The 26,356-nt window shown below is 35.5% G+C and overlaps 1 protein-coding gene across 3 annotated transcripts in view; it reads right to left on the bottom strand.

The window, feature by feature from the left end:
• Nucleotides 1–26,356, bottom strand: part of VPS13B (vacuolar protein sorting 13 homolog B) — a 798,280-nt gene that overhangs the window by 242,378 nt on the left and 529,546 nt on the right. The window lies entirely within an intron of this gene.

Here is a 26,356-nt window from a genome sequence, read left to right as displayed (position 1 = left end):
TATGGGAGAGAGACAATCCTTAGCTCCAAATTTATTTGCCCATTTGAATTGTTACATTTTATGAATCTTCAATTGCTGTTTGCGTGTATCTGTTCAAATTACTTAAAAAAATTTAACCTAGCATAATAAGTAATATTAAAGTAATATCATACCACTTTCTTTATGGTCTATGAACCTTGCAACCATACACTTTGATTCTTCCTCTGTCAGCTTTTGTACCTGGTACAAACGTACCAGTCAATTGCATAACGTACTATACAAAATGTAATGTATTATCATTCCGTATGTGTTATAACCCCCCCCCCTTTTACATTGTTATTATTTTCACTTCAAACGATTGTCTTTGAAAGAGACTTCTAAAGTGAGGGGAAAGTAAAGGGAGGAATAGAACTCTAAGAATTCTGTGCAATACAATAATAGTAGGGGACTTTGACACCAACTTATATCAGTGGATGGATCATCCAGATAGAAAATCAATGAGGAAACAGTGGCTTTGAACAACACATTGGATCAGATGAACTTAATAACAAATATATACAGAACATTCCATCTAAAAACACTAAGATACATTCTTTCCCAGTACACATAGAACATTTCCAGGAGAGATCACACGTTAGGCCACACCATAAGTCTCAATCAATTTAAGAAGACTGAAATTGTATCAAGCATCTTTTCTGACGACAATGGTATGCAACTAGAAATCAATTACAAGTAAACCAAGTGGAAAAAACATAAACAAGATGGAGGTTAAACAACATGCTAGTAAACTACCAATAGGTCAAAGAAGAAATCAAAGACGAAATTTAAAAACAACCTGAAGACAAATGAAAATGGAAATACACTACAGTTCAAAACCTTTGGGGCACAGCAAAAGCAATTCTAAGCAGGAAGTTTATAGTCACCTGAAGAAACAAGAAAAATCTCAAATATACAATGTAACCTTATACCTAAAGAATCTAGAAAAAGAAGAACAAAGTAGAAGGAAGGAAATAATAAAGGTCAGAGCAGAAATGAATGAACAAAAATAAATAACAGGTTCTTTGAAAAAATGAACAAAAGTGATAAAACTTTAGTCAGATTCATCAAGAAAAAAAGAGAGAAGACTCAAAATCAGAAATGAAAAGTTACAATCAACAACACAGAAATACAAAGGATTATAAGAGACTACTATAAAAAATGATATACCAACAACTGGACAACCTAGAGGAAATGGGTAAATTCCTAGAAACATATAATCTTCCAAGATTGAATCAGGAAGAAACAAAACCTAAACTGACTGATTACTAGTAATCATATTGAACTGGTAATTGAAAAACTCCCAATAAACAAAAGTCCAGGACCAGAAGGTGTCACAGGTAAATTCTACCAAACATGTTAAAAAAAAAAAAAAAAAAAAAAAAAAAAAAAAAAAAGAGCTCATATCTATCCTTCTCAAACTTTTCCAAAAAACTGAAGAGGGATCAAGTCTTCCAAATTCATTATGAGGTCAGCATTACCCTAATACCAAAACCAAACAAAGAAACTACAAAAAAAGAAAATTACAGGCCAATATCCTTGATGAACATAGATGCAAAACTCCTCAATAAGTATTAACAAACAAAATTCAACAATACATTAACAGGATCATCCACCAGGATCAAGTGGAATTTATTCCAGGGATGCAAAGATGGTTCAATATCTGCAAACCAAGTGATATACCACATTAAGAAAATGAAGGATAAAAAATCACATAATCATTTCAATAGATGCAGAAAAAGCATTTGACAAAATTTAACATCTATTCATGATAAAAACTCTCAACAGTGTGGGTTTAGAAGGAACATACCTCAACATAATCAAGGACATACATGAAAAACCCCACGGCTAAAAATACACTCAATGGTGAAAAGCTGAGAGGTGTTCCTTTAAGATCAGGAACAAGACATGGATGTATATTCTTGCCACTTTTTAAAAAAAAGTTTATTTATTTATCTGGAGAAACAGACTGTGAGCAGGGGAGGGACAGAGAAAGGAGAGAGAATCCCAAGCAGGCCCTGCACTCTGCATTGTCAATGTGGAGCTGGATATGGGGCTCAAACTCATGAACCATGAGAGCATGACCTGAGCTGAAAGCAAGAGTTGTATGTTTAACCAACTGAGCTGCTCAGGCACTCCCACTCTTGCGACTTTTATTCAACCTAGTCTGGAAGACCTAGCCACAGCAATTAGACAAAAAAAGACAGAAAGAGATGAAAAGGAAAGAAATAAAAGTCATTCACATTGGAAGGCATCCAATGTGGAAGAAATAAAACTGCCATTATATATATATATATATATATATATATATATAAAATCCTGAACACTCCACCATAAAGCCTTTAGAAGTAATACATGAGTTCAGTGAAGTTGCAGGATACAAAATTAATATACAGAAATCGGTTCCATTTCTCTACCCTAAAAACAAGGTAGCAGAAAAAGAAAGCAAGAAAGAAGAAAACAATGCCAATTACAATTGAATTAAAAAGAATAAAATACCTAAGGATAAATTTAACCAAGGAGGTGAAAGACGTGTACTCTGAATATTATAAGACATTAATGAAAGAAACAGAAGACAATGCAAATAAATGGAAAGATATACCATGCCTATGGAATGGAAAAATTTATATTATTAAAATGTCCATATACCCCAAAACAAAATATAGATTCAATGCAATCCCTATCAAAATATCAATGACATTTTTTACAGAACTAGAACAAATAATCCTAAAATTTGTGTGGAAACACAAAAGACCCTAAGTAGTCAAAGCAATCTTGAGAAAAAATAAAACTGAAGGTATTACAATCCAAGGTTTCAAACTATACAATATACAGTAATCAAAACAATATGAAAAGAGCACAAAATTAAACAAATAGATCAATGGAACAGAATAGATAGCCCAGAAATAAACCCATACTTATATGGTCAATTAATCTATGACAATGAAGGCATATATTGAATATACAATGGGGAACACTATTCAATAAATAGTGTTAGAAAAACAGGACAGATACATGCAAAAGAATGAAACTGGACCACTTTCTTATACCATACACAGAAATAAACTCAAAATGGATTAAAGGTAAGACATGAAACTATGAAACTCCTAAAAGAAAACATAGCAATATGTTAGACGTTAGCCTTAGTAATATTTTCCTGAATCTATCTCCTCAGACAAGAGAAACACAAGCAAAAGTTGGCAACTGGCACTACGTCCAACTAAGTAGCTTTTTCACTGTGAAGGAAACCATCAATAAACCAGAAAGACAATTTGGAAGAGAATATTTGTAAATCATGTCTCTGATAAGGGTTAATATCCAAAATATAAAAAATAAAAAATGCATTCAACTCAACAGCAAAAAACCCACAAATAATCCAGTTAAGTAATGGGTAGAGGACCTAACTAGACACTTTTTCAAAGCATACAGATGGCCAAGAGACACTTGAAAAGGTACCCCAATTCACTAATCAATAGGGAAATGCAAATCAAAACCATGATGTGGTATCACCTCACACAGTCAGAATGGCTAGTATCAAAATGAGAAAAAATGGCAAGTGTTAGCAAGGATGTAGAGAAAAGGGAACCATCATGCACTGTTGGTGTGAATGCAAAATGGTGCAGACACTGTGCAAAACAGTATGGAAGTTCCCTGAAAAATTAAAAGACAGAAATACCGTAAGACCAGTAATTCCACTTCTGGGTACTTCCTGGATGAAAACAAAAAGACTAATTTGAAAAGATATATACGCAACCCTATGTTTACTGGATTATTATTTACAGTAGCCAAGATGGGAGACCAAACTTAAATGTCTATTGATAGATGACTGGATAAAGAAGATGCGGTATATATAACATAATGAAATATTAGCCATAGGAAGAATGAAATCTTGCATTTGTGATAACATGGATGGATCTAGAAGTAAAGTAAGTCAGACAGAAAAAAAATACCATATAATTTCACTTAAATGTGGAATCTAAAGAACAAAACAAACAAAACAGAGATAGACTCATAAATACAAAGAACACACTGGTCCTTGTAGAGGGGAGATAGGTGTGGGGATGGGTAAAATAGGTGAAGGGGATTAAGAGGTATAAAATCCCAGTTATAAAATAAATAAGTCACAAGGATTAGAAGTACAGCATATGGAATACAGTCAATAATGCTGTAGAAATTATCTTTGGTCACAGAAGGTAACTACATTTATCACGATGAGCATTTTGTCATGATGTAACTGTCAAATCACTATGATGTACACTTGAAACTAACACAATGTTGTATGTCAATCATACTTCAATTAAAAAAATGTGACAGGAACAGGTCTTTTACAGTTATCCACATGATTATCATCTCTAATGATATCATTCTCTTGGGTAGAGGCAGATATCTGCCTGGTATCATTTTCCGTCTAAAGAAGCTCCCTTGACATTGCTTGTTGTGGAGGTTTGCTGGTTACGAATTATTTCAGCTTTTGTATTTCTGAAAGAAATCATGATTTTGCCTCAGGTTTTTAAAAGATATTTGTCTGGATATAGAACTCCAAGTTAAAATGTTTGGTTTTCCATTACTTCAAAATGTTATTCCACTGTCTTTGGTCTGCATTTCCAAGAAATCTACTGGCATTATCATTTTAATGATTTCTTCCCCTCTGGCTACTGTAAAGATTTTTTTTTTTAAAGTAGTCTTTCATGCCCAGTGCAGAGCCCAACGCAGGGCTTGAACTCACAACCATGAGATCAAGACCTGAACTGAGATCAAGAGTCAGACACTTAACTGACTGAGCCATGCAGGTGCTCCAAGACTGTTTCTTTATCATAGTGGTTTTAAGCAATTTGATGACAGTACAGTTTTCTTCATATTTCTGATGTGTAAGATTCATGAACTTCTTGGATCTCCTAAGTTTATAGTTTTTATAAAATTTGGAAAACGTCCAGCCAATATTTCCTTAAAAATTTTTTTTCTCTGCCTCTCTCTCCTCTCCTGTGGGTATCATAAATATATATCCACTAGGCTGAAGTTTTTTACAGCTTGTTGATGCTCTATTGCTTTTTCCTCTAGTCTTTTTTTCTGTTTCTACTGCCATGTATTAAAGATCACTAATATTTTATTCTATTTTTGTCTAATCAGCTATAAAGTCTATTCAGTTTAGTTTTTAATCTCAGACATTGTACTTTTTTATCTCTAGAAGTTCAATTTTTAAAATAATCTTTCATGATTTTCTTCAGCATGTTCATGCTTTCCTCTACCATCTTATACAGATGACATGTTATAATAACTGTACTAAGGTCCTTGTCTAATGTGATCATCTTTGTCATTTTGAAGTCTCTTTGTATTGACTAATTTTTATTATGGGTTATATTTTCTTGCTTCTTCTCAGACTTCATATTTTTTATTGGATGCTGGACATTATGAATTTAACTTTACAGCAAGGTATTTCTGTACTCTAAATATCTGTATTTCTTTAAACATTATTTTCAATACTTGTTTTGAGATGCAGTATAATTATTTGGAAACACTTTGATCCTTTAGTTCTTGCTTTTAAGCTCCCTGCCCCCACCCCAGATGGGACTAGAGCCATCTTCAGTCTGTGGCTAATTTTTCCCTACTACTGAGGGAATACCCCTTGGAGTACTTTGCTTGATATTCTATGTATTATGAGACTTTGAACTGTGGCTGGTGGGAAACAAAGAATTCTAAGACCTGTGTTGGCTCCAAGGAGTATTTACCCAGCTCCCTTTCAGTGGTCTTCCCCAACCTCAGATAGTTTCTTCATATTCATTCTCTGATCAGCGCTCAGCTGATTTACCATCCCCAAGCTCATACGCTCCTGTGTGCTTTCTCTCTGTCTCTTTCCAACTCTGTCCTATCTGTGCAGCTCTTGCCCTCCAATGTCTCTCCTGTGAATTCTGGCTGTCCTGACTTTCCTAAACTCTCAACTTTGTCTCCTCAAGAAGACTGCTAGACTACAGGTTCCTTCACTCTCTATATACCATGGCCTGGGCATTTTCAAGGCAGTAAGGTAGCGTCATTACAGGGCTCATCTCATTTGATCCCTTCCTGTCCTAAATTGCCTGCTGTCCAATGCTTAAAGCTATTTGTCGTATATTTTGTCTAGGCTCTGAGTTATTTAAGGAAGAAAAGTCAGTCTGGTCTTTTACTCTACCATGGCTAGAAGGATGAGAACTGAAGCCCTCACTTTTCTTTTTTTAAAATGAAGTACTAAGAAGGAATATGAACCAGAAGGTTCAAGGAAAAAATAAATTTGATAAAATACAACAAAATATGGTTTGTCCTCAGTGAAGAGAATGTATCATTTTTGAGGCTCTGCTATGCAGTACCACTGTAGGTAGGGATTTTTACTTTAAAGCTAATTCATTTTTTCAGGATACAAAAGGGTACCCCAAATGTGGGGTTTTAGAAATACTATGTCTTTTAAAAAATTTTTTTAAATGTTTTTGTATTTGAGAGAGAGAGAGAGAGAGAGAGAGAGAGACAGAGTGCAAGCAGGGGAAAGGGCAGAGAGAGAGGGAGACATGGCATCTGAAGTAGGTTCCAGGCTCTGAGCTGTCAGCACAGAGCCCAACGCAGGGCTCGAACTCACGAACCTCAAGATCATGACCTGAGCCGAAGTCAGACACTTAACTGACTGAGCCACCCGGGCACCCCTAGAAATACTATGTCTTTTTATTTCAGTTGCTGAGTAGCCACAGAGCTTTCTCCACCTTTACTGTTCTGGGGAACTCCTTAGGAAGTATAATAAAAATTTTCCATTAAACTGGATTCATTCTCAAGATTATTCATAGTTTCACTCCACTTACATGCTTTCATGTCCTGAAAAGCCAAATATGGGTTGAAATAAAAATATAATGCTTCCTTCATTTTATCAAGTTTGTAGTTTTGTTGTACCAAATGGAGGTTACTAAAAATTAGGTATCTCTGCTTTTGGGGGATATAAAACTCTTTAAGAACATACTCTTTTGTTTACCTAATTATTCAATTTTTTCTTATTAAAAAAGAAGTGCTAACCTTCAGTAAATTGGTTCAGTAGCTAGGTACAAATAAAATCACACTGGCTCACTTATTACTTGGGATGGATAGATAGGTGAATGCATGAACAGATACATGGAAAGAGAGAAGGGGAATCTGGAAGGAAGTATATGAAAATATTCTAATAGTTACTCATGGATGGTAATAAAATTATAGGTGATATATTTTTTTAATGCTCTGAATTTTCAACACTAAAATATATTATTATTGCTTTTGTTGTTTTAATAAAGAAAAATAAATTACCTTTTAAAACTCTCATTGTAGAACTTTATTTTAGAGGACCATTTCAGTGCACAAACTTTATCTGTTTTATTCCCAATAAATATTTGAATAAATTTAAATTACATATATGTATGTAATATGTATATATATATATATATTATGTATATAACTTATACAAGTTATTTATTCTATTTTCTATAATGTATTTGAGCACTTAATATATATACTTATATTAAAAACAGTATACTTTACAAAGGATAACATTATATGAACACTTACCCTATATTCCTATTATTGCTTAGGATAGTTTCTTGGGAGCAAAACAGCTAGACAAAACTATGAGAAATGTACTGCTTTTGATACCTACTACCAAAATACATTCTAAAAAGTTTGTACCAATTGATATTATCACTAGTAAAGTATGATGACTGGTTAAATTGAAGGCAGCTTTTTCATACATGTATTACCTATTTTTATTTCCTCTTGCTTTTGCATTTCTTTCACCCTTTTATCTATTGAGATCACAGAGGATGTATGTACTCAAAATGACTCCATAAAGAGTGTTATTAACCCTTTATCATATTATTTGTCTATTTATATACAAGATTTCTGATTTTACTCAAATATTAGGTTTGTTGGTTAGAGAAGAGTGTTCTTTGGAATCCGAACACCTAGACTCTTGTTCTGCATCTTTCACTCAGTAGCTGTAATAATCTGTAATTTTAGTGTCAATGTTTTCATTCTAGTTCTAAAATTCTAAGAGTTTAAGAACAACAATAACTCTCAGGGTAGTTTTAATAATTAAATCCAAAAATGAAATTTCCTCAGAAACAGATTGTGATCATTGGTACAGCTGTGATTCCATGCAGCATTGAACACACAAGTTAATGTGATTTGGTTATGAAATATCATTTTTGAACAACTGAAATGTGCTAAATGGTATCCAATCACTCAAAGTATAAAACTTGGTAATCATTTTTGATTCATCTCTGTCCAGATATCCTCATGTATTTAAAATATCTCCAAGTCCTTGAAAAGCTGTTCTATTTTTATGTGTTCTCTTTTCTTGCCACCTCCAGTCTACCCATGACCCTTGCAACCCTGAATAAACCATAGCAATGACAATAACGGCAGCTATTAACAGTGACTAAGTGGTAACTCCAGGCACCATTTCAAGTACTTTAAACATATTCTCTCATTTCATCCTTGTAACAAACCTAAGCAATAAGTAGCAGAGTTATATCCCAGTTTAATACATGAAAAAATTTAGGCACATAAATATACAAATGAGAAAATTTTAGAAACCTACAATAAGTGGCAGAACCAGAATTCAAGGCCAGGTAGTCTGACCCCAGTGGTTGGGCCCTTCATAATAACTAGTAATGCTTCCTAGTAGAGATTACAGTTGTCTTCTAACTGGGTCTTCTGTTTTGTTATCACTCCTCAAATGCACCCTTTATACCTGGGTAGAGTGAATTTTAGAATACACACATTCCTATGAACCTCTTCATCCCTTCCATCACACTCTCCTCAGAATCAAGTCCAATCCTTTTAGAAGTACATTAATAGCCCTTTCTACTCTGAATGCCACTTTTCTTCCAGCAGATCTCTCCTGTCCCATCTACAATATTGCTCAAAGTTGTCCAGCATTCTTACACTTTCTTGTTCACATTATCCTCCCTTCTTTGACACCCTTTCCCACATTTTCTGCTGGGGAAATACCTATTTAGCTTTCAAAGTCCTCCACACCCACAGGCAGAACTGATTATCTCTGTTCATCCCCCCACCCCCGCTTTTCCCCCTATATACCTATTACTAACTATCCTGATATTTTAAAAATTCTCCAACTAGGTAATACACTCCTTTATTATCTGGCATTGTGAATATATAATAAGCAGTTGTTAAATAAAGTAAATGTTCACAAACTGGTGGATCCCAGCTTTCAAACCCAGCATATTGACTCTTCCTCTTCCCCAAAAAGAGCAGAAAAACTCAACTTAGCTTTTAGATAAAATAAGGTAAAATATCATAGCAGTTTAAATTTGGTCACCTTGGATACTTATTAAACTACTGATTCCTGTGACCCTCTCCAGACATACTGAATCAGAATTTCTAGAGGTCCCTAACCAGTTTTCATGACCATCCTTGGTGATTATCATCATCGTTAACATCGTTAACATGGACAATAAAAAACTGGAAAGAAATCTGACCTTTAGAATGAATTGGAATAATATTATTCCAAAAATAATCACTGAATTCTAGAACTGAAAGAGGTTTTAATTTCACTTACTGCAACTCCCTTGCCCTCACTCTCCCATTTTATACTGGAGGAAACTAAAGCCCACCGTGCTCAAATGACTTGACCAAGATTCTATCATTAGAGGCAAAGAAAATTTTACAGCAATTTCTCTAATGCCTAGTTCAGATATGTTTCCATAATATTACACTGTATAAATTCCAATTTAGTTTAGATTTTCAGAAAGAAATTTCTGAAAGGAATTTCCAAAGGAAATTAAAAAAAACATCAATTATCAATTGTTAAAACATTATTTAAGTATGTAGTTTTCTTTATTAAAGAATAAACTCTTTAAAAAAACTTGTAAATTAATCTATGTTAGTAAATTCTAGCAGTCGTAACTACTACAACAGCTGAGGTTTATCTGCTAATAGCCGAACCTAATTTTTAAATCATGTAATATCATCTAGGCTTCACAATAATATTAAGAATTAAGGAGTATTATTCCAAATTTACATATGAGGAAAGAGGTTCAGAGAAATCAAACTCTGCCTATCTTTCAAAGACCTTAAGTGGCTATGCTAGGATTTGAACCCAGCTGTTTTGACCATTATATGCTTTTTGTACTCTGCTGTATCACTTCATTTAGAAGATGACTAATAATATGTACTCTGCTGTATCACTTCATTTAGAAGATGACTAATAATGACTAATTACTACACTGAAAGGCAATTTTCAATAGATTTGAAAAATGTCCTTGGGGCGCCTGAGTGGTTCAGTTGCTTAAGTGTCCAACTTTGGCTCAGGTCATGATCTCTCCATTCATGAGTTCGAGCCCCACATCAGGCTCTGGGCTGACAGCTCAGAGCCTGGACCCTGCTTTGGATTCAGTGTCTCCCTATCTCTCTGCCCCTTCCCTGCTCACACTCTGTGTGTGTGTGTCTCTCAAAAATAAACAAACATTAAAGAAGAATGCCCTGACAGCGATTCTGGCAAGCAAAATTTCATAATGAAACTTAGTATAAAAGGCATCTGCCTTCTTTTCTAGATTATCACTTTAGTATGATGCAAAGTCAAATAAATTTATATTTAATCCAAATAATGAAATCATAAAATTGTGTTTTAAATAATCAAGTAGTGTAGAGCTATTTTTAAATGATCTGGATCAAGTCCAAATCCCCATGTAACACTCAGGTTAAAATCACCCTAGCCCATGAGGCTTCCTTCTCATACTGAAACACTTTAAAAGAATAACAATTTAAAATAAGATAAAAGATTTTCATGCAGTTATGTTTCTCTAGTGAAATCATATTGGTCTATACAGACTACAAGTAATCTCTAAGTGTAAATCTATGTACTCCTTTGAATTTGTCATTTAATTTATTATTGTTTATTTAATTGAGGAGGAGTAGAAATTAAGGAAGTACTAAGAGGCTCCCGTTCCCATAAAGACAAAACCAAAACCAGTACTTTCTTGGCATCTTTTTCTAGGATAAAAAGAGGTTTGTTCAGAGTGTATACACTTTTTTGATAGGATGCCAACATGTTAAACTGTATCTATCTAGCTTTACATTTACATAACCTACCCTGCAGGTTCTGAGATGCTTTGACATCTATGAACGAAATAGATGAAACCAAATAGAATGAAAGCATGAAAACATCTATACCTTTAACTTATGTTCCAGGCTACCAACCAGTCCATGCAACAAAACATATTAAGCACTTGGTCCCGAAAAGGAATTGTGCTTGTCGTACAGAGCTTGACGTACAGAGTGAAGTAAAGATGCTGCTTAGGACAGCATTTTCAGTCTTGTTGAATGAAGTAGGCAATGAGTGAATGGATACAACAAACAAATAATAAATATTGCTCTTAAGTGCCTCAAAAAACTTCCAGTCTATTAAGATGAAAACATTGATTTAGAAAACATGAATTATCACCTGATATGTGCCTGGCACTATGCAGGCACCAGCAATGCTGAGATAAATAAGGTCATGTTTATTCCCAAATAACTTAAGACAGGGTCTCTATCCTTCAGAAATATAAATGCAAAGTATAACATACAGTCCCATACACTTTGGGACATTCAAAGATGAATCAGATTTGAGCCTTCCTTCAAAAACAGCTGCAGGGTAGTAAGTGCCCTCTTCAGTAAAAATAATTATAAACAGGTGTAAAAAGTAAAGACATTTAAGAAATAAACATTAAAAAAGTGTGAGACTGGTTCAGGTAGAAACTGGAGGGATCTGGGAATATAAGTGATATTAAGCTTGGCCTTGAAGGCTAGATGAAGTGACAAAAGCCACAGATTCTGAAGGAGAGGTAGAAAAATTCAAATAAATACTAGGAGAAAGGAATGATGATAGGAAAATCAGAAGTATCTTCAGGGAGCAGGAGGTACAAGTTGACTACCCACAACTGAGTGACACTTTGTGTTAAGAGTGTTACAATCATGGAAGGACTTGGAGCATCCCTGCCATTAACAGTCTAAAGGCAGATTGTGGATCTGCAGTAAGCCTGACAACCTAAAGTCTTTGTATCCCCACCCCAAACAATTGTATCCCCACCCCAAACAATAACTGCACAGATTCTGTGTAGGAAAGATAAAGTAGGAGAGAGATGCTAGAGCCTTGAGTTTCAGGCTGAGTTCTTATTTTAATTCAACAGGCAAAGGGAAAGCACTGGAGGTTTTTAACAAAGGAATGCTAAAACCCTAAATAAACTTTAGGATAATCACTCTTGGCTGTTCTGTCCATTGGATTGGCTTAAAATAAGACAGAAGGCAGAGTCAGGAGGATGTTTATATTGCAGCACAGCAGTAAGGGCCATATGGTTGAAGATGAGGTACGCAAAGAGACACTTTATTTCATTATTATTATTGCTTTAGACATTATCATTTACTGAGCACTTCTGTGTATCAAGAATTTTACTGAATACTTCGTTTTCTCGTTTATACTCACAACGTGGCCCCCAAAGACCCCAAACCCTTTGTGACCCTCAAAAAGTTATGAAAAGCTAAGAACTGCTACTCTTACTCTCATTTGATAGAGGAGGGCATTGAAGATTAAAGAAGTTAAGAAACATGCCCTAAAGCCAGCATCAGGAATCCAGAATGCTAGTCTAATGGCAAAGGTAGCAAGTATTTTAGACATGCAATTTGGGTTGGAATGTTGGCTTCATCACTTGCCAATTATACAGTCTTGGGAAAATAACTAAAAAAAAAATCTGTGCTTCAGTTTCCCCTTTGAAAAATGAGAATAAGAAACATACCTAAATTTTACAGGGTTATAGAGAGAAATGAGATAATGCTCATACAGTACTTACCATACTAATAATAAGTATACAAAGAATGACTGTCATCATCATCACCATCCTTACCACACTGAGTCCTCAGATATGACTCCTAAAATTGTTACACATCACATGTTATCTTACCTCCATCTATATTTTTAATGGAAAAATTAAATCATATCCATTCTATGAGAACATTATTTCTCAAAAGAAAAACAATACTTTTTAAGTTTATAGAAAGGCTAGGAGACTTTCCAGTTCATTTTACTAGTGTTAAAATAAAAACTGAAGTCAAATTATGGAAAAAATGATATAAAAAACAAAACACCTACCATAAAATAATTCCTGGTCTTAAAGACTGCTTATAAGAATTCTTAGAGTGAGTCTATACTACCCAAAGCAATCTACACACTCAATACAATCCCTATCAAAATAACTCCAGCATTCTTCACAGAACTAGAATAAACAATCCTAAAGTTTGTATGGAACTACAGTAGACCCTGAATAACCAAAGTAATGTTGAAAAAGAAAACAAAAGCTGGAGATATCACAATTCTGGACTTCAAGCTGTATTACAAAGCTGTAATCATAAAAACAGTATGTTACTGGCACAAAAACAGACACACAGATCAATGGAACAGAACAGAGAACGCAGAAATGGACCCAAAAATGTATGGTCAACTAATCTTCAACAAAGCAGGAAAGAGTAATAATGGAAAAAAAAGACAGTCCCTTCAGCAAATAGTACTGGGAAAACTGGATGGCAACATGCAGAAAAATGAAACTGGACCACTTTCTTACACCGTATACAAAAATAAATTCAAAATGGATGAGAGACCTAAGTGTGGGACAAGAAACCATTAAAATCCTACAGGAGAAAACAGGCAGCAACCTCTATGGCCTTAGCCACAGCAACTTCTTACTAGACATGTCTTTGGAGGCAAGGGAAATAAGAAAAATGAACTACTGGGACCTCATCAAGATAAAAAGCTTCTGCACAGTAAAGGAAACAACAAAATAAAAGACAATCAATGTAATGGGAGCAGATATATGCCAATGACGTATCAGATAAATGATTGGTATCCAAAATCTATAAAGAACTTGCTAAACTCAACACCCAAAAAACAAATAACCTAGTGAAGAAATGGGCAGAAGACATGAATAGACACATTTCCAAAGAAGACATCCAGATGGCTGACAGACACATGAAAAGATGCTCAACATCATTCATCATCAGAGAAATACAAATCAAAACCACAATGAGATACCACCTCACACCTATCAGAATGGCTAAAATTAACAACTCAGGAAACAAAAGATGTGGGTGAGGAAGTGGAGAAAGGGGAACACTTTTGCACTGATGGTGCGAATGTAAACTGGTGCAGCCACTCTGGAAAACAGTATGGAGGATTCTCAAAAATTAAAATCGAATTACCCTATGACCCAGCAATTGCACTACTACTTACTACACAATGTTGATTTGAAGGGGCACATGCACCCCCGTGTTGACAGCAGTGCTTTATCAACAATAGGCAAATTATGGAAAGAGCCCAAATGTCTACTGACTTATGAATGGATAAAAAAGAGGTGGCATATATATACAATGGAATACTACTCATCGATCAAAAGAAATGAAATCTTGCCATTTGCAACAATGTGGATGGAAGTAGAGTGTATTATGCTAAGCAAAATAAGTCAGAGAAAGACAAATATCATGTCTTAAATATGGAATTTAAGAAACAGAAGGGGACACCTGGGTGGCTCATTTGGTTAAGTGTCTGACTTTGGCTCAGGTCATCATCTCATGGCTCCTGGGTTTAAGCCCCATGTTGGGCTCTGTGCCTACAACTCAGAGCCTGGAGCCTGCTTCAGATTCTCTGTCTCCCTCTCTCTCTGCCCCTTACCCACACATGCTCTGTCTCTCTATCCTTCAAAAATAAACAAACATTAAATAAAAAAAAAAGAAACACAACAGATTAACATAGGGGAAGGGAAGGAAAAATAAGATAAAAACAGAGAGGGAGGCAAACCATAAGAGACTCTTAAAGATGGAGAAGAAACTGAGGGTTGGATAGGAGGTGGGTGGGTGGATGGGCTAAATGGGGGATGGGCATTAGGAAGGGCACGTATTGGGATGAGCACTGGGTGTTATATGTAAGTGATGAATCACTGGGTTCTAAACCAGAAACCAATACTACACAGTATGTTAACTAACTTGAATTTAAATCAGTAAAATTTTTAAAAATCAATGCTTAGAGTGAAAAGGCTTGTTTCAAGGTAGTACACACAGTTCTATAACAAATATATGCCAGTGATGACCAAACCCAAAGCTGTGGGGATTCCTGTCTATTTATTCTTAGTACTATCTGAATCATTCTAACATAGCTATTTGAGAAACAGATGAGATAACACATGTAATAATACAGTATAGTACCTGGCATATGGTAAGCAATTAATGAATACTACCTATTGCTATCATCATCTTCATTACTATTTGTAACACATGATTCTTGAGAATTTTAAGACACATAATTTGCACTTCAACAGTCTTCCCAATAGTAACATTTCTGCCAAAAACTACATCATAAGTAAAGCACTAACAAAAATCAGATTTCAACCAGTTAATATACTATCTATACACAATTTATTTGATGTTTACTATATTTTATAAAGAAAGTTAATTTGCAGATTTACTCAGCTTATTGCAAAAGTCTTATGCATATTTGCAGCAATAAGAAGTTTTATAAGTAAAGGGACATCTCATTCTTTTTTTTTTTAAATATTTTTTGGTAGTTGACACACATTAATTCTAGACGTACAACATAGTGACTCAACAACTCTATACATTATGCTATTTTCACAAGTGTAGCTACGACCTGTCACCACACAACACTATTAGAAAGAATTAAAACTGTCATTATTTGCAGATGACACGATACTACAAACAGCAAACCCTAACGACTCCACCATAGAACTATTAGAATAAATGAATTCAGTAAATTTTAGGGCACAAAATTAATATACAGAAATCCACTGTGTTTCTATACACTAATAACAAAGTAGCATAAAGAGAAATTAAGAAAACAGTCCCATTTACAACTGCATCAAAAGAATAAAATTCCTAGGAATAAACTTAACCAAGGAAGTAAAAGACCTGTACTCTGATGAAAGAAACTGAAGACAACACAAACACTGGGAAAAATATACCATGCTCATGGATTGAAAAAATTTATATTGTTAAAATATCCATACTACCCAAATCAACCTAGAAAGTCGATGCACCCCTATCAAAATGCCAACAGTATTTTTCACAGAACTAGAAAAAATAAGCCTAAAATCTGCAAGGAACCACAAAAGATCCTGAATAGCTAAAGCAATCTTGAGAAAGAAGAACAAAGCTGGAAATATTACAATTCCATGTAATTCTGAATATTTAAACTTTCAAGCAAAAATTAGCATTATGGAAAACTTGTATTTTCTATCATGAACCTGACAGCTTCCCAGGATTTAGACTTTTCTGATGAGCTAAGTGGTAATATCAACAAACGTGACTTTTGATGTCATGTAATAAAATGTGTCAACTTTTGGAAGATCTGTAGAACTAAGTAAACAATTATTTTCCAAATGAATGATGTTACAAAATCATGCATGGGTCAGAGTCACTAGAAATCCATTGTAAGAGAATAAGAAAAGTCCATTGTTATGGTTTCACATTCCACGTGCAGCTAATCTTTTAAGAACTTACCATGATTAAACAGAGTTACAATATGATCCAGCAATTCCACTTAAAGGTGTATTCTCAAGACAAATGAAAATATATACCCACACAAAACATGCTTGTGAATGTTTACAGCAGCACATTATTAATAGCCCCAAACTGAAAACTCACCAAAGGTCCATCCATTGAATAATGGACTTAAAAATGTGGTAAACATCCATACACTTGAAATGTAATTTAGGAGTAAATAGAAATGAAGCACCGATACAGACTAAAACATAAAGGAATGATATCAACATTAGGTGAAGTAAAAGGAGCTAGTCATAAGAGAACACATATAATATGATTCTATTTACATGAGACGTCTAAAATTGATAAATCCATAGAGAAAGAAAAGAGATTAGTGGTTGCCTGGGCTGGGAGGATGAGCGAATTGGAGGGCCATGGTTAAGGGATGCAGGGTTTCATTCTGGGGTGATGAAAATATTCTAAAATTGACAGTGATGACGGCTGTACAACTCTGAATATTTTAAGGGCCACAGAACTGCAAACTTAAAATGGACTAATTGTATGGTATGTGGATTATATCTCAAAAGAACTGTTGAAAAATATAAAGTCAAGTAGATAAAAAGGGAGACTACCATATCTCAAATTTTATTGTAAAAACAAAGAAAGAAGAATACCCACAATTATCTTAAAGGTTATTAAAATACTCCTTTTTCTGACTCTGTATCTATATGAGGCTGGATTTTTTCCTTATATTTAACCAAAACAACGTATTACAACAGATTGAAAATAGAATTTGATATGAGAATCTGTCTTCCATTAAGACAAACATTAAAGAGATTTATTAAAAAAATCAAGACAGTGCAGTAATCATTTTTGTTTTGGACAATATAATGCTCATAAAAATTGTTATTTTAAGTCAGGGACAAATTGCTACAATAGCATAACACTAATTTCCAAATTCAAATTGGATATACAAGAAACAATTTCAAAGTTTTTCTCTGTATCATATCTTCTCCCAACAGATACACTTGGGCTTTTTGTTGTGTCTTTTGACTCTAGACAAGATGCCTAGATTTGTTTGAGTTTGGTAGTTTACTGCTGGCTTTCTGAGTCAGTAAGACTATGTCACTGATCATTATCATCAAGTGAACAGAAGGCAAAAATCATACCCCTATGGGGTGTGTTAGACAGAAAGCTGTTCTTCTAAAGATTTCTATGTCCCAATCCCCAGAACCTGTAAATATGTTACCTTCCATGGCAAAGGAGACTTTGTAGAAGTGATTAAGGTTACAGATGTTGAAATGGGGAGGTTATGTTAGATGATCTGGGCCCTGTATAACCACGAGTCCTTAAAAGCTTAAGAACCGTTCTTTGCTGTGGTTATAGAGAGATGAAGTGTCAATGCAATGACAAAAGGTCATAGAGATGCCAACTGAGAGGACTTGACCTGCCATTATTGGCATTGAAGATGGAAGGAAGAGACCATGAGCAATGGAATACAGGAGGCTTCTACGAAAGGCAACAATAGAAAACTAATACAGTGGTCATGTCAATTTTCATTCAAGACTGCTTGAGGGATATTTACTATAAAGTTAATAAGAAAGTTCAGCCTCAAGCCCTCTTGCTTGCATGACATTTTACAAGACCATGAACATTGGTTATTTTATATTTGTAATTTGTATTCTTTGTAAAAAGGAACAATTTCAGATCTCAGGGCACCTAGATCCACTCCTGGAGAATGCTGAAAACAACATAGGAATTTCCCCGATAGGGGTACATCCAACTTCCATAAGTTCACAAATATCTCCCGAGATTACTGGGGGGAAAATCTCTTAGAATTTATGTGAATATGGTTCCGTGAGGAGAGAGAAGCCTCAGGAAAAAATAAGAAAAGTGAGAAGTCAATGTCAGAAAATATTTTAAGAGTACCAAAATTAATGACTGCAAAAAAATCGCTACTAAATTACTGTGAGGAAGTCACCTAAGCAAAAGAGACATTTATGAAATGGTTATAACCAGAATTAGAGTTACATATACAATGAAGAGAGTTTAGACTCATTTCTCCCCAAATGGCTCAAATTTCAGAGCAGAAAAAAGGTATTTTGGGGTCACTTCTAGAAAGAAATTTCTCTAGTCATATCATAGATAAATTGAGATTTGCTATTAACTACCAGTAAATGAATACATTAGAAATGGATTTGCTGTGTTACTTTTTCTTAACTATCTCATTTCAACTCCTCTCAAGTCAACAAACAAGTATTTATTTCTTGGAGAGAAGCACTAATTACCACTGGAGGTCAGTCTTGGGCTTTCCCTCAGGTCATCAAACACACCAGTGAAAGACTAGAAAAACAGGTGAAAGGCAGCTAGCAAAGTCCAAATCTTTCATTTTGCAGATGAAAATACTAGAGCTCTGAGAGACTAAGAAGATGCTTGGTATTTAAGGGATAAAATACAGTTGCAACTGATACTATCAATTTTTACAATCTTTGAGTGTGAAAGGAACCTTTATTCTATTTATAACATATATCCCAAGTGAAGAAGAATAGGAAACTCTCTTGTACAGTACAATTCCAAAAGATTTATGTAGATACTCTCCCCTCAACATCAGACAAATCCAAATTACATGAAACTCCAAAAACACCTGACCAGTACTCCTGAAAACTGTTAAGGTCATCAAGAGCAAGGAAAATATAAGAAACTGTCATAGTCTAGAGGAGCCTATGAAGACATAATAAATGTAACATGATATTAATGGGATGTTGGAACAGAAAAGGACATTATAAAATTTTCTTAGGAAAACTGAGGAAATCTGAATAAAGCATAGAATTTAGTTAATAATTATATCAATACTGGTTCATTAGTTGTGACAATTGTACCATACATATTAATGCAATATGTTAGTAACAGTGAAAACTAGATGCAGGGTATATGAGAACCCTTTATACTATTTTTGCAATTTTTCTATAAATCTAAAACTATTCTAAAATGGGGGCGCCTGGGTGGCTCAGTTGGTTGAATATCAGACTTCAGCTCAGGTCATGATCTCATGATTCATGAGTTCGACCCCCGCATCGGGCTCTGTGCTGACAACTCAGAGTCTGGAGCCTGCTTTGGAATCTATGTCTGCCTCTCTCTCTCTCTCTGTCCCTCCTCCTCTTGTGCTCTCTCAAAAATAAACAAACATTAAAATTTTTTTTTATTAAAAAAACTATTCTAAAATAAAAAGTGCATTTACAAAGATCTATACATTTTAAAAAGCAGCAAACTTTTAAGTAAACTTATTAGGATCTGAATCTTCCTTTCTTCTGTCTGCCGGAAATTAAGAGTCAAATCTGAGGTTCAGGCCTTGTAGCCTGAAATTATGTTGTGTTTTTGTTTGTTGGGTCTTAATTTTTAGCAATTTTTATATTTTACCATTATTTTGTATGTATCCCTATAAATTATAATCTATACTTATTAGGGAAAACATTAAAGTTTAAATAAAATAAATAGGTACCTGCCTTCCATCTCAGATTTCCGAGCTCTGTATCATTCCTTAACAGTTGTCTTATATCCTACTTCTGGAATAAAAAATAATCAAATGGGCACCTTCTCAACTTCCTACTACTGAATTCTTGAATATACTTGCATCTGCTTACATCTGTGACCGTGCTCTTTTTCTCCCTTTTTGTTCTATTAGAAGAGGTGTATTTTTTCCTAACATCAACCCCTCTGCTTTTACTTGTAGGATATTATTTTAGGAATTACACTATGGATTTTTCCTTCTCATCCTAACATATTTCAACCTCCCTTCCAACTGAAACCTACCCATTGATATTTAAACATCTTTGTTTTTTCCTTATCTAGAAATAAAACCAGGGGTGCCTAGGTGGCTAAGTTGTTCAAATGTCCAATTTTTTGTTTCAGCTCAGGTCATGATATGGTTCCTGAGTTTGAGCCCCACATAGGGCTGTGTACTGACGGTATGGAGCCTGCTTGGGATTTTCTCTCTCTTCTCTCTGACCCTCCCCTGCTCATGCTCTCTCTCTGAAAATAAATAAACATTAAAAAAACAATAAACAACTAAACAATAACCATTTCTTGAATCCTTTATAAGGACAACAATCCACTCCAACATTTTTCTTTGGAGGCACAAATGAAATACTGAGGCTGACCATGAGTTCAAGAAGGTACAAAGTGCAAGGAAATCCTAATCAGTGGCCTCTGAATTTAGAACTAACTGTTGCTTGTCAGCAAACAGGTGGCATAAGAGTCTTTGTTCTTTGTCATCCAATTTAGAATAGCTGGAGAAAGAATGATCTGGAACACTATCTTTCCAATAACATATGCCCTGAGATGAATCAGCTCATTTATCATATTTTTACTCAAAAAGGATAATAACGAGTAACTATAACCTTTTTTTCTCAGAGCTTTCTTCCTTACATACATTTTTTCAAGCAAATGCAGAGACTGCCCATTCCTGGATTTCTTCCTCTTCTTCCTTAAATCAGTGAATTTCAGGCTCTCGTCATCTGGATTACTGCTAGAGCTTCCAATGGTCTCCCTAACTAATGCATCTGTCACTATTCCAAATGTGAACGTGATTAGGTCATACTCTTGTTTTAGATCCTTTGATGGCTTACCATTGCAATACAGTAAGAGATAATTTTATTTAAGAACAGTTAATTTAGATTTTAATTTTCCCTATAAACAACCACATCCAGACCAGTTAGGTCACTGAACTACCTTTAACACCTCTTCCAACCAATACATTCTCAGAGTAGGGGGTGGGGCAAATATCGGGGCTTTGATACTTATCAGCTAATAACCTTGGGCAAATTATGTGATTTTCTTGAGACTCAGCTTACATATCTGTATAATCTGAGACAAAGCCCTCAATTCAGGGGGTCGTTGTTAGGACTAAAGCAGTTAGGCTATATAATACACTTAACCATCTGGCACATAGGAAGTACCCAAAAAGTGTTGGCTGGTGTTATAGATTCTGGGTAGCCACCTCAGTAACAGATACTCCGACATTAATGGAAATCACTGTTGTCAGTGGACTTTGTGTCTTCCAAAGCTGTGCTGAGTGGCCAAACCTTTTTTTAAGCCAGGTTTACCAGTGTATAATTTGTAAATAATAGAATATATGCCTTAAGAAGGTATAGTGGGATGGGCTTTAATTAATGTATACAATTGTGCAACCACCACCACAATCACAATACAGAATATTTCCATCTCCCCAGGGTCCTTTTGTGTCTTCCAAATGTGCATTACTGAATGGGCCAATTTTTAGAATGAAAGGTGGGAAGGTATCTATAGCACATTTGCTGAAGTCAAGAAACTTTAAAAAGTAAAGAAGGAAGATTATTGGGTTTAGGCTTTGGTGTTTATTTTATATACCTCTATACTCTGTGAGAGGATTTTTCGTCATATGCTGCAGAAAGCCTTTGATGAAGAGCCAAAGTTTTAGAAATAAGCAATTTAAAAATGTATGAAATCTTAGATGAGAATTATATACATTCCCATGGCTCTGATGTTAATATTTTTTAAAAGTTGGTTCTTTTATGTAATAGTAATTGAAATCCCAGAGGCTTGCTTGTTAGAACAAACTGTCATATAGAAAGCCCAGCAAATGATGGAACCTCAGTTATTTTGAACAGTTAGCTCATTTATCGTATTTTTACGTAGAAAATAATGAATTACTTATGAACTATTTTCCTAGAGTGTTTCTCCTTATACACAAGCATTCTTCTAGGTCATGAGAATTAAAGTATTAAAAGAAAGCATTAGAAATTACACAAAAATGTGAGAAAGGAGCAGTTATTAAGAGATAAGATTGAAGATATGAGAAAAGACCTATAACTTAGTACAGAGAGGAAAAAATATTAACATAGAACAGATGTGAAGGACTAGCAATCCTGAGAGGAGAGGAGCTAATTGAGAAAGGAGATGAGATTTATCTCAGGGGTTTTTACCTGTTCTGACCAGCTTTAAGGTAGTAACATTATTTTTTTAAATGTAACTTTCTCATGCTTCATGGACAGTTGGATACAGTGCTTTATGTAGTTCTTTTTTCTTTAGGTAGTTATAGACAAGCCAAATACAATAAATGATAGCAGAAAGTCTGGGGAAATGGAACCGTTACTTAAGTTGGGACTATTCACAATTACTTTAGAAATACTGAATAAATAGAATAAGTACTGTATATTTTCTGATGGCTAAAGTAATTTTTTTTGTAAATGAGATTTTTCTTTTTTTAAATTTTTTTAATGTTTATTTTATTTTTGAGAGAGAGAGACAGAGCATGAGCAGGGGAGGAGCAGAGAGAGAGAGAGAGAGAGAGAGAGAGAGAGAGAGAGAGAGAGAGACAGAGAATGAATGAATGAATGAATGAATCTGAAACAGGCTCCAGGCTCTGGGCTATCAGCATAGAGCTGCAGGCGGGGCTCGAACTCACAAACCATGAGCTCATGACCTGAGCCGAAGTCGGACACTTAACCAACTGAGCCACCCAGGTGCCCCGTAAATGAGATTTTTCTTAAGGAACAGATTTTTTAGCTATCAAAGAGAGTGTAAGAACAGGTACCAAGCATGCATTGGATGGGTCACCAAGTAAGTCATTACCAGAGACTGAAAGGAAAGGAGAGCTAAGGATGTGGCTAAAGCCAAGTGGTTAAGTGGAGGAGGAAGGAGAGGGCAAAGGAAGAAATGCTCAATTAGTGTTATAATTGTCTACATTCTTCTTCAGGATATGTAGTGTGTGGATCAAAGAACCCCACCTTCAGATGCCCCGCAATGCGGTTCTATTCTTTGCCCCTAAAAATGTGGTTTTTATTTTGCTATAAAATTTTTATTTACTCTAAAACACTGATTTGAAAATGAGCATGTGTTACTCCTTACATACACTACTTCTGTAAGTGGGCTTAATAAGATAGTTACTTGCTAGCCAGGAATAACAGCGTAATTACTGCAGCCAGATGAACATCACCCAGGGCAATCTCAGCCTTCTCATTCTTCTGTTTAGTCAATTTTAAAAGAGTGTGCATTGTGTTCTTTTCTTTTTTTTAAGAATAATTGTAGCCCCTGGAAACAATGGGTGATATTATATGCTACAGCTATTTCAAATCCTGACTGAAATAATCGGATACTATATTAGAATACAATATACTGTATTGAATTAGAACAAAGAAAAAGATAACTGTAATATTACCATTTTAACTAACAGTGTGTGAGGAAAACTGAGAAGTTCAGTCTAAAATGGGTCTGAGTTCAGAAGGACACCTGTTTAAGTTATTCACCAGTTCAGCTAACTTCAACTCCTCTCTACTGCTTCCTTAAAACATTTTAGCCCAGTATTCAAGGCCCTCCACAGTATGTACCCAACCTGTCTCCATCAAACATACAATCAGTCACAATACCTTCTAGCTCTTTTGATGGTATATACCTCTCTTTTCCATCTCTGTGAACAGATAGAGGAATTCCTATGAGTTAAGGAATCCATTTATCAACTTAAGAACTTGTTATGCCTCAAATTGTATTGTGTGATCAGCACTTTCCCTGGGTTTTACCATCTATATCTTAGAATATTTTAACACTGTCTGTATCAGTGAAGATTTTGTCTGGCCTTATGTAATAAAAAGCCAAAAATTACTGGCTTAACTTATGCCTATTTTCCTCATATAACTTAAAGTCCAGTGCCAGTTACAGTGGCTCCATGATGTCACTTGCATCTCAGGATCATTTTATCCTCCATTTTGGTATCCTTAGTGTGTGCTTTTGGTCCTCGTCTCTGTCATCATGTTTTGCCTCACGGTCACAAGTCGCTGGTCACTTCCGTTGTCACTATTCCAGGAAGGTGGAAAAGCAAGAAGGTAAAGACTTTCCTAGAAATCTATTGAACACTTCTCTTTATATCTCATTGGCTAGAACTGTGTCAAAGGAGTCAAAGGATGTCAAAGATTTTTTTTCTCTCCATCTTTCAGTTTCCCTTATTTCTGTGAGTTCAACTCCTTTCTTTCTTTTTAAAAAAAGAGACGTTTTCTTCACGTGATGGTGGTAAAGAAGAGAGGAGCATGGTCAAAGAAAGCTCCAGTATGATAACATCTGGACGTAGTGATCCACAGGGAAGAGAGTTTATTCTTCTCAGTGTATTCATATAAAACACTGCCCTGGCCTGAGAAGTGTGCCCATTATCTGGGCCAATAAATGATAGGGGGGATGGAGTACAATTAGTGGCCAGGCCTGTGTCTCATGTCTACCCTCTAAAGGGCATCCCCAGCAAAACCACACAGGAGAATGTTGTTTAGTCAAAAGAAAGGAAGTTCTATTGTCAGATGAAGAGGGTTAGAAACACTGGGCAAAGACAGGGTCCCTATAGCAGCACTGTGCAATTGGCAAGCCAATAGTATTTCTGCCATATTATATGGTATGTCAACTTTAGGCTTTAGTTGATGGTATGTTGAAAATATTGAAGAGAGCCAAAACTTCTAAGGAATATTCTAGCTCTGGCTACCAGTAACCCTGAAGTCTCTGTGGCCAAGGCTGTCAGTTGAATTCCAATATTCACCATCCCCTTCTTTCATAGTAAAATAATTTTAAGTATGGCACATGGCCATGTATTAGAAAGAGTACATTTCTCACGGGCGCCTGGGGGGCTCAGTTAAGTGGCTGACTCTTGGTTTCAGCTCAGGTCATGGTCACACGGTTCGTGAGTTTGAGCCCCACATCGGGCTCTGTGCTGACAGTGCAGAGCCTGCTTGGCATACTCTCTCTCCCTCTTTCTGCCCCTCCCCTGCTCATGCTCTCTTTCTCAAAATAAATAAACTTTAAGAGGAAAAAAAAAAGAAAGATTATAGATTATATTTCTCAGCCTCCTTTGCAGCTAACATGACTAACTTTGGGCTGATGGAAAGGGAACATATTTGATGTAAGCAACTAGGTGTGTGTGTGTGTGTGTGTGTGTGTGTGTGTGTGTGTGCGCGCGCGCGCGCGCCCATGTGTAACTAAAAACGACTATATGTCTTGATCTACCTCCAATTATTTTTTAATGTTTTTTTTTCCGGGGGGGGGGGGGAAGAGAGAGAGAGAGAGAGAGAGAGACAGAGACAGAGAGAGAGACAGAGTGAGAATGGGGGAGGGGCAGAAAGAGAGGGAGACACAGAATTGGAAGCAGGCTCCAGGTGCTGAGCTGTCAGCACAGATCCCCATGCGGGGCTCGAACTCACAAACAGCGAGATCATGACCCGAACCGAAGTCAGACACTTAACCGACTGAGCCACTCAGGTGCCCCTAGCTCCAATTATTTATTACTGTCTATCTTCTTCATGAAATATATGAGCACTAGAACATGAGAGCAGAAACTTAATCTCTTTTATTTATGCTGTCACTCTAATATCCATTATAGTGTTTGATACATAGAAAAGTTTCAGTATTTGCTGAGTCAATAAACAGGTCATTCTTCTCTGCCTATTCAATTCCAACTTCCCATGAAGCTAGATCTCTCAGCACATGGTCTAAAGTCTTCTCCTCCTATTTTGGATCACTCCTATAATACTAATTTTCCATGGAGCATGTTTAATACTTTTCATTTATTGTTTTCTTTGTTATAAATTCATTTACTTATGTTTTTTCTTACTTTTTTTTTAATGTTTATTTATTTTTGAGTCAGAGAGAGACAGAGTGCGAGCAGGGGAGTGGCAGAGAGAGAGGGAGACACAGTATCCAAAACAGGCTCCAGGCTCTGAGCCGTCAGCACAGAGACCAACGCGGGGCTTGAACCCATGAACTGTGAGATCATGACCTGAGCTAAAGTCAGATGCTTAACCAACTGAGCCAC

This window comes from Panthera tigris, chromosome F2, assembly GCF_018350195.1.
Source record: "Panthera tigris isolate Pti1 chromosome F2, P.tigris_Pti1_mat1.1, whole genome shotgun sequence".
In the NCBI taxonomy this organism is placed as follows: Eukaryota; Metazoa; Chordata; class Mammalia; order Carnivora; family Felidae; genus Panthera; species Panthera tigris.
Note: the sequence above shows the minus strand (reverse complement) of the source record. Positions and strands in the feature narration are given on the sequence as shown.